Raw genomic sequence first — 17,568 nt, 5'->3', positions numbered from 1 at the left:
CGGAGTGGGTCCTAAATGAATTGAATAATGTGGTGTCAAATTTTATATGGGATGGTAAAGGAGTGAGAATATCTCAGAAAACATTGATTGCTGACTATGTGGATGGAGGTTTAAAACTTGTAGATTTAGATGTCAAAAGAAAAGCTATTAGGATAAAAACAGTAAAGAAATATTTGTATGACAGTGAAGATTATGGCTGGAAACACTTCTTTAGAGTCTACTTAGAGGAGAGTGGTGGTTGTGAGGATAATGGTTTATTGATGGGGCTTAAAAGGGCAATGTTTGAAAAGGTACCAGATTTTTATAAAGAGGTGCTAAATGCATGGGCAGAGTTGTTGCCTAATGTATATTATGAATGTGGACATATTGACCTGATTATGAATCAACCTATATTTCTGAATGAGAAAATCAAGAACAAAGAAAAAGTTTTGTATAATAAAGTATTTATGAGTGCAGGTCTACGGCAAATAAAAGATTATACATATGAGGTAATTCCAGGGTTTTTACCTGGGGAAGCTATTTTTGACATAATCAATGAATGGGATGAAGAGGTGGGAAGGGGAACAGTGAATAATATGTATGACAAGATAAAGAATAGTATACCAAGAGCATGGGTTGATTTAATAAATAGTGAAGTTGAAAGAGAAGATTTATTTGTATTTCCTAATTTGTTCATTGGTAGCAGTAAGAAGAAAGTACATTTATCTAGTATACCAGTGAAAAGATTGTATAGAATAATGGTAGGAAAAGTGTGTAGAAGGCCGGCTGCTGAGAAATTTTGGAAAGTAGTTTTTCCGGAATTGGATGAAAAAAAGATATGGGGAAATTTAAATGTAAAATATAATAGTAAGGAGTGTGAAAATAATGATTTCAAACTAAGACATAATAGAATATTTACAAAGGTGGTGCTAAAGAAAATTAATTGTGAGATAGAAAGGGAATGCGACGTATGTGGACGTTTCCCGGAAACTCTTATGCATTTGTTTATAGAATGTGAGGATTTAAAATATTTTTTTTGTAAAGTTAAGGAAATGTTATGTAGAAACTGGGGGGGAGATTTCGTGAAAAAGTATGCGTGGGAGGAACTTTTGTTATTTGGAGTGTCTGGTAAATGTGAGGGTGCTAATGTGTGTTTGTTGAATATGGTTTTGAGTTTTGTGAGGTATGCTATTTTTTGTAGGAGGAATTATGTTTCTTTTGACAGAAAGAGGGTTCAGGTGTGGAGTATCTTTATAGCACTGTTCAGTAAACACATAGATATGTTGTTTAATTATGGGATGGAACATTTTGATGAGTCTTTTGTTGAAGGGAGTGGGTTAATTTCACGAGAGGAGAGTGGAGGTATCACTTATAATTTTTGAAAGCACTGTTTTGATATTTTCTTTGTTGATAATTTGATAGGGGGTGAATTGTTCACCTGCCTCTGTTAGTCTAGTGTCTTCTGTATTGTTCTCTGTGGATTGTACTGTAAACAGTAGATTGTACTGTAAATATTGTAAACAAACATTTTTGATAATAAAAAAAAAAAAAAAAAAAAAAAAATCACGTTTGCTTCACACGCGAAAGGTCCCTGGTTCGAAACCGGGCGGAAACAACACTCATTGACACATTCTGAAGTACCATAGTGGTAACAGAAAATTTCATGAATTCTTTATTTTGGAAATTCGAATACGTGCCATGAATATTTTTAACATTCGGTTTACTCCTTGCAGAAAAATCAAGCAGCAGTTTCTGTAGTGTAGTGGTTATCACGTTTGCTTTACTCGCGAAAGGTCCTCGGTTCGAAACCGGGCGGAAACAGTGCTCTTTGACAAGTGCAGTAGGTACTGTACTTTCAACAAAGAATTGTTATTTTCATGAATTCTGTATTTTGGAAATTCGAATACGTGCCATGAATATCTGTAAAATTCGGTTTATTCCTTGCAGCTAATTGTAGCAGAGTTTCTGTGGTGTAGTGGTTATCACGTTTGCTTCACACGCGAAAGGTCCCTGGTTCGAAACCGGGCGGAAACAACCTCATTGACACATTCTGAAGTACCATAGTGGTAACAGAAAATTTCTTGAATTCTTTATTTTGGAAATTCGAATACGTGCCATGAATATTTTTAACATTCGGTTTACTCCTTGCAGAAAAATCAAGCAGCAGTTTCTGTAGTGTAGTGGTTATCACGTTAGCTTTACACGTGAAAGGTCCTCAGTTTGAAACTGGGAGGAAACAGTGCTCTTTGACACGTGCAGTAGGTACTGTACTATTAACAGAGAATAGTTATTTTCATAAATGCCTAATTTTGGAAATTTGAACACGTGCCATGAATATCTGTAAATTCAGTTTACTCCTTGCAGATAATTGCCGAAGCAGTTTCTGTAGTGTAGCGGTTATCACGTTCGCTTCACACGCGAAAGGTCCCTCGGTTCGAAACCGGGCGGAAACAGACGCTCTTTGACACAGTGCTGTAGGTACCGTAGTGGTCAACAGAGAATTGTTATTTTCATGAATTCTGTATTTTGGAAATTCGAATACGTGCCATGAATATTTTTAAAATTCGGTTTACTCCTTGCAGAAAAATCAAGCAGCAGTTTCTGTAGTGTAGTGGTTATCACGTTCTCTTTACACGTGAAAGGTCCTCAGTTTGAAACTGGGAGGAAACAGTGCTCTTTGACACGTGCAGTAGGTACTGTACTATTAACAGAGAATAGTTATTTTCATAAATGCCTAATTTTGGAAATTTGAACGCGTGCCATGAATATCTGTAAAATTCGGTTTACTCCTTGCAGATAATTGTAGCAGCAGTTTCTGTAGTGTAGTGGTTATCACGTTCGCTTAACACGCGAAAGGTCCTCGGTTCGAAACCGGGCGGAAACAGAGCTCTTTGACACGTGCAGTAGGTACTGTACTTTCAACAAAGAATTGTTATTTTCATGAATTCTGTATTTTGGAAATTCGAATACGTGCCATGAATATCTGTAAAATTCGGTTTACTCCTCGCAGCTAAATGTAGCAGCAGTTTCTGTAGTGTAGTGGTTATCACGTTTGTTCACACGCGAAAGGTCCCTGGTTCGAAACCAGGCGGAAACAACGCTCATTGACACATGCAGAAGTACCATAGTGTTAACAGAAGAATTTCATGATTCTCTTATTTTGGAAATTCGAATACGTGCCATGAATATCTGTAAAATTCGGTTTACTCCTCGCAGCTAAATGTAGCAGCAGTTTCTGTAGTGTAGTGGTTATCACGTTTGCTTCACACGCGAAAGGTCCCTGGTTCGAAACCGGGCGGAAACAACGCTCATTGACACATTCTGAAGTACCATAGTGGTAACAGAAAATTTCATGAATTCTTTATTTTGGAAATTCGAATACGTGCCATGAATATTTTTAAAATTCGGTTTACTCCTTGCAGAAAAATCAAGCAGCAGTTTCTGTAGTGTAGTGGTTATCACGTTAGCTTTACACGTGAAAGGTCCTCAGTTTGAAACTGGGAGGAAACAGTGCTCTTTGACACGTGCAGTAGGTACTGTACTATTAACAGAGAATAGTTATTTTCATAAATGCCTACTTTTGGAAATTTGAACACGTGCCATGAATATCTGTAAAATTCGGTTTACTTCTTGCAGGAAAATCAAGCAGCAGTTTCTGTAGTGTAGTGGTTATCGCATTCGCTTTACACGCGAAAGGTCCTCGGTTCGAAACCGGGCGGAAACAGTGCTCTTTGACAAGTGCAGTAGGTACTGTACTTTCAACAAAGAATTGTTATTTTCATGAATTCTCTATTTTGGAAATTCGAATACGTGCCATGAATATTTTTAAAATTCGGTTTACTCCTTGCAGCTAATTGTAGCAGTAGTTTCTGTGGTGTAGTGGTTATCACGTTTGCTTCACACGCGAAAGGTCCCTGGTTCGAAACCGGGCGGAAACAACACTCATTGACACATTCTGAAGTACCATAGTGGTAACAGAAAATTTCATGAATTCTTTATTTTGGAAATTCGAATACGTGCCATGAATATTTTTAACATTCGGTTTACTCCTTGCAGAAAAATCAAGCAGCAGTTTCTGTAGTGTAGTGGTTATCACGTTAGCTTTACACGTGAAAGGTCCTCAGTTTGAAACCAGAAGGAAACACTGCTCTTTGACATGTGCAGTAGGTACTGTACTATTAACAGAGAATAGTTATTTTCATAAATGCCTAATTTTGGAAATTTGAACACGTGCCATGAATATCTGTAAAATTCGATTTACTCCTTGCAGATAATCTTTGAAGAAGTTTCTGTAGTGTTGTGGTTATCACGTTCGCTGAACACGCGAAAGGTCCTCGGTTCGAAACCGGGCGGAAACAGTGCTCTTTGACAAGTGCAGTAGGTACTGTACTTTCAACAAAGAATTGTTATTTTCATGAATTCTGTATTTTGGAAATTCGAATACGTGCCATGAATATTTTTAAAATTCGGTTTACTCCTTGCAGCTAATTGTAGCAGTAGTTTCTGTGGTGTAGTGCTTATCACGTTTGCTTCACACGCGAAAGGTCCCAGGTTCGAAACCGGGCGGAAACAACACTCATTGACACATTCTGAAGTACCATAGTGGTAACAGAAAATTTCATGAATTCTTTATTTTGGAAATTCGAATACGTGCCATGAATATTTTTAAAATTCGGTTTACTCCTTGCAGAAAAATCAAGCAGCAGTTTCTGTAGTGTAGTGGTTATCACGTTAGCTTTACACGTGAAAGGTCCTCAGTTTGAAACCAGGAGGAAACACTGCTCTTTGACATGTGCAGTAGGTACTGTACTATTAACAGAGAATAGTTATTTTCATAAATGCCTACTTTTGGAAATTTGAACACGTGCCATGAATATCTGTAAAATTCGGTTTACTCCTTGCAGCTGAATGTAGCAGCAGTGTCTGTAGTGTAGTGGTTATCAAGTTCGCTTTACACGTGAAAGGTCCTCAGTTTGAAACCGGGAGGAAACAGTGCTCTTTGACATGTGCAGTAGGTACTGTACTATTAACAGAGAATAGTTATTTTCATAAATGCCTAATTTTGGAAATTTGAACACGTGCCATGAATATCTGTAAAATTCGGTTTACTCCTTGCAGATAATTGTTGAAGCAGTTTCTGTAGTGTAGCGGTTATCACGTTTGCTTAACACGCGAAAGGTCCTCGGTTTGAAACCGGGCGGAAACAGAGCTCTTTGACACGTGCAGTAGGTACTGTACTTTCAACAAAGAATTGTTATTTTCATGAATTCTGTATTTTGGAAATTCGAATACGTGCCATGAATATCTGTAAAATTCGATTTACTCCTCGCAGCTAATTGTAGCAGTAGTTTCTGTGGTCTAGTGGTTATCACATTTGCTTCACACGCGAAAGGTCCCTGGTTCGAAACCGGGCGGAAACAACGCTCATTGACACATTCTGAAGTACCATAGTGGTAACAGAAAATTTCATGAATTCTTTATTTTGGAAATTCGAATACGTGCCATGAATATTTTTAAAATTCGGTTTACTCCTTGCAGAAAAATCAAGCAGCAGTTTCTGTAGTGTAGTGGTTATCACGTTCGCTTTACACGTGAAAGGTCCTCAGTTTGAAACTGGGAGGAAACAGTGCTCTTTGACACGTGCAGTAGGTACTGTACTATTAACAGAGAATAGTTATTTTCATAAATGCCTAATTTTGGAAATTTGAACACGTGCCATGAATATCTGTAAAATTCGGTTTACTTCTTGCAGGAAAATCAAGCAGCAGTTTCTGTAGTGTAGTGGTTATCGCATTCGCTTTACACGCGAAAGGTCCTCGGTTCGAAACCGGGCGGAAACAGTGCTCTTTGACAAGTGCAGTAGGTACTGTACTTTCAACAAAGAATTGTTATTTTCATGAATTCTGTATTTTGGAAATTCGAATACGTGCCATGAATATCTGTAAAATTCGGTTTACTCCTCGCAGCTAAATGTAGCAGCAGTTTCTGTAGTGTAGTGGTTATCACGTTTGCTTCACACGCCCCTTTTTGGAGTTTCAGGAAGTGGAAGAGAAGCAGGTGTCTGAGTGCTTGAGAGAGAATATCGTTTTTTTTGGAGGTCTAGTTGACTTATAAGTTTGAAAGTTTGTGAGTGACTGTAGTGAAGTTTCTGTGAAACGTTTTTGCTATTGTCCCCCATCAGCGTGAGCTGTTTGGGGGATATTGCTTAAAATAACCGGACGGACAACATGGCTTCGACATCAAGAATACAAACGACGACGAGAAAGGACAACAGTGAAATCAGAATGTTAAACGAAGAACTGAAAAAAAGAACATATGAGAAGGAACTGACGGTGAACGTGGAAATAAGTGGAGAAGGGAAAATAACAACGATGGAATTGCTGAGAGGAATAAAGGAAGTTTGCGGAACAATACTGGGATGTCGAATGAAAGACGGGAATAAGTATGAAGTAACAATGTCTCATGTAAATGGAAAAGAAAGACTAATAGACGGGCTAAAGATAAAGAACTGTCAAATCATGGCTAAAGAACTAGGGAACGATGAGCTGGTGGTGTCCTTTTTGAACTTGCCCGCATACATTACGGATGAGGAGATAGAAGAGAAACTAAAAGGCTGGAAGGTGAAGGCGACCACGCCAATCAAGAGGAGGATGTGGCCAGGAACGGACATTGTAGATGGGACAAGATTTTGCAAGGTAAAGTTTACAGACAATGTGCAATCCTTGCCATATTCTACAAAATTTAACACTGTCGAGGGATTTGAATATTTTCGTGTAATCCACGACAATCAAGTGAAGGTATGTAGATTATGTATTCAGCCGGGGCACATACTTAAGGAATGTCCGGAATTCACATGCCACAAATGTAGTGAACAAGGGCATTATGCCAGAGAATGTCGGAACATAGGAAATGTGTGCAAAATGTGTGACAGACCTAAAGTTAGATGTAGCTGTAATAAGGGAGAAAATCACTTACTTTTGCAAACAATGGACCTCACGTCTGAGGAAGAGGGGAGTGTGCCTATGGAGAGGGAGGATGAGAGTGACATGGAGAGTGTGACTCCAGAGACAGTGGCAGATAAGCTTGAAGAGCCTGTAATGTCTCCTGGCAAAGCACGAGACGCCGTTTTAGTCTCTGCTGCTGACAAGGTGGAACAGCAGCACATGATGGGTGAAAGACATACACAGGTAGAGATGGTGCAAGGTGCTTCTCAGGTGCCTGAGCCAGCTTTAAGCCTGTGTAAAAATTACACCAAAGAGTGGGCTGGGTCCACTGAAGTCACGGGCACTGTTAAAGCGCACTTTTCAAAAGGCTTCCCCGCCGATCCCCCCAAAAATCCAAATAAAGAGACGGATGATGAAATAGATAGTGAGGATCTTCAGTTGTTTGTAAAAAATAAGAGGTCATTGTCGAAAACCAGGGAGATGATGGGTTTTGGAAAAAAGAAAAAGTAGGATTTTTAAGGACTTGTTTGGCTCTGATTATACTTCTGCACACATTCATAATGATTACAGTCGCATCCCTAAATGGTAACAGTTTGAGAAACATGAGCAAATTTGAGCAGGTATTAGTGTCTGTTAAGGCAGACATGTTGTGTTTTCAAGAGACCAATTGGACAGACTCCAAAATGCAGGAGATTAAGAGTAAATGGTCAGATTTAATTTTTTGTAGTCATGGAGGGGATAAAACATGTGGTGTGGCTATTTTGATAAAAAATGATGTGGTGCAAAATGTAAAAGAAATATATGCTGACAATGATGGCAGACTTATTGTAATTGAATTTGAAGTTCAAAATGTAGTTTTTCGTTTAATTAATGTTTATGCTTCAAACATTGAATCTGAAAGGAGAGAAATGTTTCACAAATTAAAAACACTGTGCTCAGAAAACTGTATACTGATAGGAGATTTTAATGTGAGGTGTAGTAGAATGGATGCCTCTAGTTGTGCTAAATTCAGATATGACTCTTCTAGAAATGCATTATGGAAACTTATGAATGAGGAGAATCTAGTAGATATATGGAGGGCTGAAAATCCAAACAGAAGAGTATTCTCTAGAAGGCAGGTGGTTCTAAAGGAATTAAAACAAAGCAGAATTGATTTATGTCTAGCAAAACAAGAATTGGTGCAGAATGTTAAGAAGGTGTCATATACCTTTACAGCATATAGTGATCATGCAGTAATGTCATTTCAAATGGGTTTTGGTGTGGAGAGGAGAGGGGGAGGTGTCTGGTGTTTAAATGCCAGTCTGTTAAAGGAGGAAGGATATAGAAATGAAATTGTTGAATGTATTAATGATGAAATGTCTAATGTACTGTTAAAAGAGAATGTGTGTTTATGGTGGGAGGAAGTGAAAGTAAAAGTAAAAAATAGGAGTATTAGGTACGCAAAAAATCATAACCGTTTAGATAAGCAGAAAGAAATAATGCTTAGGAATAGGATGTTGCATGAACTTGAAAAGGCTGATACGGATCCAGACTATGATGTTGTGAATTATTTGAAAATCCATGCAGAGCTGGGTCGTTATGAAAAAAATAAATGTTTGGGTGCTATTGTTAGGAGCAGGGCACAGTACGCTTTGGAGGGAGAGAAATGTACATCCTTTTTTTTGGGTCTGGAAAAAAGAAAACAAACTAAGAGTTACATTGTAGAGTTGGAAGATGAAAGAGGTGTAAAGGTAAACGATTTTGTTGGGATCTTAGAGACAGTTGAAACCTTTTACAGAAATCTTTACAAAAAGAATGATGTAGATAAAGTGTGTGTTGTAAAAGTGTTGGATACAATTAGTGCCAAAGTATCGCAGGCAGATAGAATGATGTGTGATGAAGAGATTTCGATTATGGAAATCAAGGAAGCAATTGTTAGCACGCAAGGTAATAAAAGTCCGGGTTTGGATGGTTTAACAAATGAGTTCTATAAAGTCTTTGTAGATATTTTGGCACCCATTTTAGTGAGGGTGTTTCATTATATGGAAGAGAATAAGGAAATCCCTGAGTCTATGTCAACTGGAATGTTAACGATCTTATTCAAAAATAGGGGCAGTAGATTAAAGTTAGAAAATTATAGGCCTATTAGCCTTCTAAATTCGGATTATAAGATACTGACTAAAGTGTTAGCGAATAGGATGAAAAAGGTGATTGGGAGTATTATTGAATCAACACAAGCCTACGGCATACCTGGAAGAGATATTTCAGATGTAATTTGTACAATTAGGGATGTTGTTAATCAAATGAAAAATGAAGGTGGTATAGTTTTAAGTTTGGACTTTAACAAAGCTTTCGATAGAGTGGAGCACAGCTTTTTATTACAGACTTTGGAGAGGTTTGGGTTTGGGCCAAAGTTTGTATCTTGGATCAACCTGTTGTATAGTGGGGCTAAAAGTTGTGTTAAATGTAACGGAGTGTTAACAGATACTTTCCCTGTGGAGAGGTCAGTAAGGCAGGGCTGTCCTTTGTCAGCTCTGCTGTACAGTGTTTCTACAGAACCGTTAGCTACATTGATAAATAGTAATAAAGAAGTAAGGGGTGTTGGAATCCCAGGTGGTGGTGTCAGTGTTGTACATCAGTACGCTGATGACACTACTTGTACTGTGAAGGATATAGAAAGTATTGGAAGCATTATGGGGATCATAGATATATATGGCAAGGCATCGGGTGCTAAAGTTAATATAGAGAAGACTGAAATAATGTTTGTTGGGGATATCAATGTAAACGGGTGTGAGATTCCATTCAAGAGCGCAAAGGATTTTATTAAAGTGCTGGGAGTAAACATTGGTGTAAAGGAGAAAGAGGCAAAAGATATAACTTGGACTGGGATCCTTAATAAAGTCAAGCTAACGTTGAATTTCTGGAAAAATAGAAAACTAAAGTTACAAGGGAAAGTAATTGTTGCAAATGCTTTGGTATTATCCAAATTTGTGTATGTTTTGGGAGTCCTGGACATGCCGGAGTGGGTCCTAAATGAATTGAATAATGTGGTGTCAAATTTTATATGGGATGGTAAAGGAGTGAGAATATCTCAGAAAACATTGATTGCTGACTATGTGGATGGAGGTTTAAAACTTGTAGATTTAGATGTCAAAAGAAAAGCTATTAGGATAAAAACAGTAAAGAAATATTTGTATGACAGTGAAGATTATGGCTGGAAACACTTCTTTAGAGTCTACTTAGAGGAGAGTGGTGGTTGTGAGGATAATGGTTTATTGATGGGGCTTAAAAGGGCAATGTTTGAAAAGGTACCAGATTTTTATAAAGAGGTGCTAAATGCATGGGCAGAGTTGTTGCCTAATGTATATTATGAATGTGGACATATTGACCTGATTATGAATCAACCTATATTTCTGAATGAGAAAATCAAGAACAAAGAAAAAGTTTTGTATAATAAAGTATTTATGAGTGCAGGTCTACGGCAAATAAAAGATTATACTTATGAGGTAATTCCAGGGTTTTTACCTGGGGAAGCTATTTTTGACATAATCAATGAATGGGATGAAGAGGTGGGAAGGGGAACAGTGAATAATATGTATGACAAGATAAAGAATAGTATACCAAGAGCATGGGTTGATTTAATAAATAGTGAAGTTGAAAGAGAAGATTTATTTGTATTTCCTAATTTGTTCATTGGTAGCAGTAAGAAGAAAGTACATTTATCTAGTATACCAGTGAAAAGATTGTATAGAATAATGGTAGGAAAAGTGTGTAGAAGGCCGGCTGCTGAGAAATTTTGGAAAGTAGTTTTTCCGGAATTGGATGAAAAAAAGATATGGGGAAATTTAAATGTAAAATATAATAGTAAGGAGTGTGAAAATAATGATTTCAAACTAAGACATAATAGAATATTTACAAAGGTGGTGCTAAAGAAAATTAATTGTGAGATAGAAAGGGAATGCGACGTATGTGGACGTTTCCCGGAAACTCTTATGCATTTGTTTATAGAATGTGAGGATTTAAAATATTTTTTTTGTAAAGTTAAGGAAATGTTATGTAGAAACTGGGGGGGAGATTTCGTGAAAAAGTATGCGTGGGAGGAACTTTTGTTATTTGGAGTGTCTGGTAAATGTGAGGGTGCTAATGTGTGTTTGTTGAATATGGTTTTGAGTTTTGTGAGGTATGCTATTTTTTGTAGGAGGAATTATGTTTCTTTTGACAGAAAGAGGGTTCAGGTGTGGAGTATCTTTATAGCACTGTTCAGTAAACACATAGATATGTTGTTTAATTATGGGATGGAACATTTTGATGAGTCTTTTGTTGAAGGGAGTGGGTTAATTTCACGAGAGGAGAGTGGAGGTATCACTTATAATTTTTGAAAGCACTGTTTTGATATTTTCTTTGTTGATAATTTGATAGGGGGTGAATTGTTCACCTGCCTCTGTTAGTCTAGTGTCTTCTGTATTGTTCTCTGTGGATTGTACTGTAAACAGTAGATTGTACTGTAAATATTGTAAACAAACATTTTTGATAATAAAAAAAAAAAAAAAAAAAAAAAATCACGTTCGCTTAACTCGCGAAAGGTCCTCGGTTCGAAACCGGGCGGAAACAGAGCTCTTTGACAAGTGCAGTAGGTACTGTACTTTCAACAAAGAATTGTTATTTTCTTGAATTCTGTATTTTGGAAATTCGAATACGTGCCATGAATATCTGTAAAATTCGGTTTACTCCTTGCAGCTAAATGTAGCAGCAGTTTCTGTAGTGTAGTGGTTATCACGTTCGCTTTACACGTGAAAGGTCCTCAGTTTGAAACCGGGAGGAAACAGTGCTCTTTGACATGTGCAGTAGGTACTGTACTATTAACAGAGAATAGTTATTTTTATAAATGCCTAATTTTGGAAATTTGAACACGTGCCATGAATATCTGTAAAATTCGGTTTACTCCTTGCAGATAATTGTTGAAGCAGTTTCTGTAGTGTAGCGGTTATCACGTTCGCTTAACACGCGAAAGGTCCCCGGTTCGAAACCGGGCGGAAACAGATCTCTTTGCCATGTCAGTAGGTACTGTACTTTCAACAAAGAATTGTTATTTCATGAATTCTGTATTTTGGAAATTCGAATACGTGCCATGAATATCTGTAAAATTCGATTTACTCCTCGCAGCTAATTGTAGCAGTAGTTTCTGTGGTCTAGTGGTTATCACGTTTTCTTCACACGCGAAAGGTCCCTGGTTCGAAACCGGGCGGAAACAACGCTCATTGACACATTCTGAAGTACCATAGTGGTAACAGAAAATTTCATGAATTCTTTATTTTGGAAATTCGAATACGTGCCATGAATATTTTTAAAATTCGGTTTACTCCTTGCAGAAAAATCAAGCAGCAGTTTCTGTAGTGTAGTGGTTATCACCAGTTTCTGTAGTGTAGTGGTTATCACGTTCGCTTTACACGTGAAAGGTCCTCAGTTTGAAACTGGGAGGAAACAGTGCTCTTTGACACGTGCAGTAGGTACTGTACTATTAACAGAGAATAGTTATTTTCATAAATGCCTAATTTTGGAAATTTGAACACGTGCCATGAATATCTGTAAAATTCGGTTTACTTCTTGCAGGAAAATCAAGCAGCAGTTTCTGTAGTGTAGTTGTTATCGCGTTCGCTTTACACGCGAAAGGTCCTCGGTTCGAAACCGGGCGGAAACAGTGCTCTTTGACAAGTGCAGTAGGTACTGTACTTTCAACAAAGAATTGTTATTTTCATGAATTCTGTATTTTGGAAATTCGAATACGTGCCATGAATATTTTTAAAATTCGGTTTACTCCTTGCAGCTAATTGTAGCAGTAGTTTCTGTGGTGTAGTGGTTATCACGTTCGCTTCACACGCCCCTTTTTGGAGTTTCAGGAAGTGGAAGAGAAGCAGGTGTCTGAGTGCTTGAGAGAGAATATCGGTTTTTTTGGAGGTCTAGTTGACTTATAAGTTTGAAAGTTTGTGAGTGACTGTAGTGAAGTTTCTGTGAAACGTTTTTGCTTTTGTCCCCCATCAGCGTGAGCTGTTTGGGGGATATTGCTTAAAATAACCGGACGGACAACATGGCTTCGACATCAAGAATACAAACGACGACGAGAAAGGACAACAGTGAAATCAGAATGTTAAACGAAGAACTGAAAAAAAGAACATATGAGAAGGAACTGACGGTGAACGTGGAAATAAGTGGAGAAGGGAAAATAACAACGATGGAATTGCTGAGAGGAATAAAGGAAGTTTGCGGAACAATACTGGGATGTCGAATGAAAGACGGGAATAAGTATGAAGTAACAATGTCTCATGTAAATGGAAAAGAAAGACTAATAGACGGGCTAAAGATAAAGAACTGTCAAATCATGGCTAAAGAACTAGGGAACGATGAGCTGGTGGTGTCCTTTTTGAACTTGCCCGCATACATTACGGATGAGGAGATAGAAGAGAAACTAAAAGGCTGGAAGGTGAAGGCGACCACGCCAATCAAGAGGAGGATGTGGCCAGGAACGGACATTGTAGATGGGACAAGATTTTGCAAGGTAAAGTTTACAGACAATGTGCAATCCTTGCCATATTCTACTAAATTTAACACTGTCGAGGGATTTGAATATTTTCGTGTAATCCACGACAATCAAGTGAAGGTATGTAGATTATGTATTCAGCCGGGGCACATACTTAAGGAATGTCCGGAATTCACATGCCACAAATGTAGTGAACAAGGGCATTATGCCAGAGAATGTCGGAACATAGGAAATGTGTGCAAAATGTGTGACAGACCTAAAGTTAGATGTAGCTGTAATAAGGGAGAAAATCACTTACTTTTGCAAACAATGGACCTCACGTCTGAGGAAGAGGGGAGTGTGCCTATGGAGAGGGAGGATGAGAGTGACATGGAGGTGTGACTCCAGAGACAGTGGCAGATAAGCTTGAAGAGCCTGTAATGTCTCCTGGCAAAGCACGAGACGCCGTTTTAGTCTCTGCTGCTGACAAGGTGGAACAGCAGCACATGATGGGTGAAAGACATACACAGGTAGAGATGGTGCAAGGTGCTTCTCAGGTGCCTGAGCCAGCTTTAAGCCTGTGTAAAAATTACACCAAAGAGTGGGCTGGGTCCACTGAAGTCACGGGCACTGTTAAAGCGCACTTTTCAAAAGGCTTCCCCGCCGATCCCCCCAAAAATCCAAATAAAGAGACGGATGATGAAATAGATAGTGAGGATCTTCAGTTGTTTGTAAAAAATAAGAGGTCATTGTCGAAAACCAGGGAGATGATGGGTTTTGGAAAAAAGAAAAAGTAGGATTTTTAAGGACTTGTTTGGCTCTGATTATACTTCTGCACACATTCATAATGATTACAGTCGCATCCCTAAATGGTAACAGTTTGAGAAACATGAGCAAATTTGAGCAGGTATTAGTGTCTGTTAAGGCAGACATGTTGTGTTTTCAAGAGACCAATTGGACAGACTCCAAAATGCAGGAGATTAAGAGTAAATGGTCAGATTTAATTTTTTGTAGTCATGGAGGGGATAAAACATGTGGTGTGGCTATTTTGATAAAAAATGATGTGGTGCAAAATGTAAAAGAAATATATGCTGACAATGATGGCAGACTTATTGTAATTGAATTTGAAGTTCAAAATGTAGTTTTTCGTTTAATTAATGTTTATGCTTCAAACATTGAATCTGAAAGGAGAGAAATGTTTCACAAATTAAAAACACTGTGCTCAGAAAACTGTATACTGATAGGAGATTTTAATGTGAGGTGTAGTAGAATGGATGCCTCTAGTTGTGCTAAATTCAGATATGACTCTTCTAGAAATGCATTATGGAAACTTATGAATGAGGAGAATCTAGTAGATATATGGAGGGCTGAAAATCCAAACAGAAGAGTATTCTCTAGAAGGCAGGTGGTTCTAAAGGAATTAAAACAAAGCAGAATTGATTTATGTCTAGCAAAACAAGAATTGGTGCAGAATGTTAAGAAGGTGTCATATACCTTTACAGCATATAGTGATCATGCAGTAATGTCATTTCAAATGGGTTTTGGTGTGGAGAGGAGAGGGGGAGGTGTCTGGTGTTTAAATGCCAGTCTGTTAAAGGAGGAAGGATATAGAAATGAAATTGTTGAATGTATTAATGATGAAATGTCTAATGTACTGTTAAAAGAGAATGTGTGTTTATGGTGGGAGGAAGTGAAAGTAAAAGTAAAAAATAGGAGTATTAGGTACGCAAAAAATCATAACCGTTTAGATAAGCAGAAAGAAATAATGCTTAGGAATAGGATGTTGCATGAACTTGAAAAGGCTGATACGGATCCAGACTATGATGTTGTGAATTATTTGAAAATCCATGCAGAGCTGGGTCGTTATGAAAAAAATAAATGTTTGGGTGCTATTGTTAGGAGCAGGGCACAGTACGCTTTGGAGGGAGAGAAATGTACATCCTTTTTTTTGGGTCTGGAAAAAAGAAAACAAACTAAGAGTTACATTGTAGAGTTGGAAGATGAAAGAGGTGTAAAGGTAAACGATTTTGTTGGGATCTTAGAGACAGTTGAAACCTTTTACAGAAATCTTTACAAAAAGAATGATGTAGATAAAGTGTGTGTTGTAAAAGTGTTGGATACAATTAGTGCCAAAGTATCGCAGGCAGATAGAATGATGTGTGATGAAGAGATTTCGATTATGGAAATCAAGGAAGCAATTGTTAGCACGCAAGGTAATAAAAGTCCGGGTTTGGATGGTTTAACAAATGAGTTCTATAAAGTCTTTGTAGATATTTTGGCACCCATTTTAGTGAGGGTGTTTCATTATATGGAAGAGAATAAGGAAATCCCTGAGTCTATGTCAACTGGAATGTTAACGATCTTATTCAAAAATAGGGGCAGTAGATTAAAGTTAGAAAATTATAGGCCTATTAGCCTTCTAAATTCGGATTATAAGATACTGACTAAAGTGTTAGCGAATAGGATGAAAAAGGTGATTGGGAGTATTATTGAATCAACACAAGCCTACGGCATACCTGGAAGAGATATTGCAGATGTAATTTGTACAATTAGGGATGTTGTTAATCAAATGAAAAATGAAGGTGGTATAGTTTTAAGTTTGGACTTTAACAAAGCTTTCGATAGAGTGGAGCACAGCTTTTTATTACAGACTTTGGAGAGGTTTGGGTTTGGGCCAAAGTTTGTATCTTGGATCAACCTGTTGTATAGTGGGGCTAAAAGTTGTGTTAAATGTAACGGAGTGTTAACAGATACTTTCCCTGTGGAGAGGTCAGTAAGGCAGGGCTGTCCTTTGTCAGCTCTGCTGTACAGTGTTTCTACAGAACCGTTAGCTACATTGATAAATAGTAATAAAGAAGTAAGGGGTGTTGGAATCCCAGGTGGTGGTGTCAGTGTTGTACATCAGTACGCTGATGACACTACTTGTACTGTGAAGGATATAGAAAGTATTGGAAGCATTATGGGGATCATAGATATATATGGCAAGGCATCGGGTGCTAAAGTTAATATAGAGAAGACTGAAATAATGTTTGTTGGGGATATCAATGTAAACGGGTGTGAGATTCCATTCAAGAGCGCAAAGGATTTTATTAAAGTGCTGGGAGTAAACATTGGTGTAAAGGAGAAAGAGGCAAAAGATATAACTTGGACTGGGATCCTTAATAAAGTCAAGCTAACGTTGAATTTCTGGAAAAATAGAAAACTAAAGTTACAAGGGAAAGTAATTGTTGCAAATGCTTTGGTATTATCCAAATTTGTGTATGTTTTGGGAGTCCTGGACATGCCGGAGTGGGTCCTAAATGAATTGAATAATGTGGTGTCAAATTTTATATGGGATGGTAAAGGAGTGAGAATATCTCAGAAAACATTGATTGCTGACTATGTGGATGGAGGTTTAAAACTTGTAGATTTAGATGTCAAAAGAAAAGCTATTAGGATAAAAACAGTAAAGAAATATTTGTATGACAGTGAAGATTATGGCTGGAAACACTTCTTTAGAGTCTACTTAGAGGAGAGTGGTGGTTGTGAGGATAATGGTTTATTGATGGGGCTTAAAAGGGCAATGTTTGAAAAGGTACCAGATTTTTATAAAGAGGTGCTAAATGCATGGGCAGAGTTGTTGCCTAATGTATATTATGAATGTGGACATATTGACCTGATTATGAATCAACCTATATTTCTGAATGAGAAAATCAAGAACAAAGAAAAAGTTTTGTATAATAAAGTATTTATGAGTGCAGGTCTACGGCAAATAAAAGATTATACATATGAGGTAATTCCAGGGTTTTTACCTGGGGAAGCTATTTTTGACATAATCAATGAATGGGATGAAGAGGTGGGAAGGGGAACAGTGAATAATATGTATGACAAGATAAAGAATAGTATACCAAGAGCATGGGTTGATTTAATAAATAGTGAAGTTGAAAGAGAAGATTTATTTGTATTTCCTAATTTGTTCATTGGTAGCAGTAAGAAGAAAGTACATTTATCTAGTATACCAGTGAAAAGATTGTATAGAATAATGGTAGGAAAAGTGTGTAGAAGGCCGGCTGCTGAGAAATTTTGGAAAGTAGTTTTTCCGGAATTGGATGAAAAAAAGATATGGGGAAATTTAAATGTAAAATATAATAGTAAGGAGTGTGAAAATAATGA

General features: G+C 37.6%; 9 non-coding genes across 9 annotated transcripts; all 9 read left to right on the top strand.

Moving 5' to 3' along the window:
- Positions 1 to 1,727: 1,727 nt before the first annotated feature.
- trnav-uac (transfer RNA valine (anticodon UAC)) lies at positions 1,728 to 1,800 on the top strand. The gene has a single exon. It is a non-coding gene; the product is annotated as a tRNA-Val (tRNA).
- Positions 1,801 to 1,940: 140 nt separating this feature from the next.
- On the top strand, positions 1,941 to 2,013 carry trnav-cac (transfer RNA valine (anticodon CAC)). The gene has a single exon. It is a non-coding gene; the product is annotated as a tRNA-Val (tRNA).
- Positions 2,014 to 2,790: 777 nt separating this feature from the next.
- On the top strand, positions 2,791 to 2,863 carry trnav-aac (transfer RNA valine (anticodon AAC)). The gene has a single exon. It is a non-coding gene; the product is annotated as a tRNA-Val (tRNA).
- Positions 2,864 to 3,210: 347 nt separating this feature from the next.
- Positions 3,211 to 3,283, top strand: trnav-cac (transfer RNA valine (anticodon CAC)). The gene has a single exon. It is a non-coding gene; the product is annotated as a tRNA-Val (tRNA).
- Positions 3,284 to 3,630: 347 nt separating this feature from the next.
- Positions 3,631 to 3,703, top strand: trnav-uac (transfer RNA valine (anticodon UAC)). The gene has a single exon. It is a non-coding gene; the product is annotated as a tRNA-Val (tRNA).
- A 141-nt stretch (positions 3,704 to 3,844) lies between these two features.
- Positions 3,845 to 3,917, top strand: trnav-cac (transfer RNA valine (anticodon CAC)). Its single transcript has one exon. It is a non-coding gene; the product is annotated as a tRNA-Val (tRNA).
- A 1,829-nt stretch (positions 3,918 to 5,746) lies between these two features.
- On the top strand, positions 5,747 to 5,819 carry trnav-uac (transfer RNA valine (anticodon UAC)). Its single transcript has one exon. It is a non-coding gene; the product is annotated as a tRNA-Val (tRNA).
- Positions 5,820 to 11,868: 6,049 nt separating this feature from the next.
- On the top strand, positions 11,869 to 11,941 carry trnav-aac (transfer RNA valine (anticodon AAC)). The gene has a single exon. It is a non-coding gene; the product is annotated as a tRNA-Val (tRNA).
- Positions 11,942 to 12,527: 586 nt separating this feature from the next.
- Positions 12,528 to 12,600, top strand: trnav-uac (transfer RNA valine (anticodon UAC)). The gene has a single exon. It is a non-coding gene; the product is annotated as a tRNA-Val (tRNA).
- Positions 12,601 to 17,568: the final 4,968 nt, after the last annotated feature.

The sequence above is a fragment of the Salmo salar genome, chromosome 29 (genome assembly GCF_965601325.2).
Source record: "Salmo salar chromosome 29, fSalSal1, whole genome shotgun sequence".
In the NCBI taxonomy this organism is placed as follows: Eukaryota; Metazoa; Chordata; class Actinopteri; order Salmoniformes; family Salmonidae; genus Salmo; species Salmo salar.
Note: the sequence above shows the minus strand (reverse complement) of the source record. Positions and strands in the feature narration are given on the sequence as shown.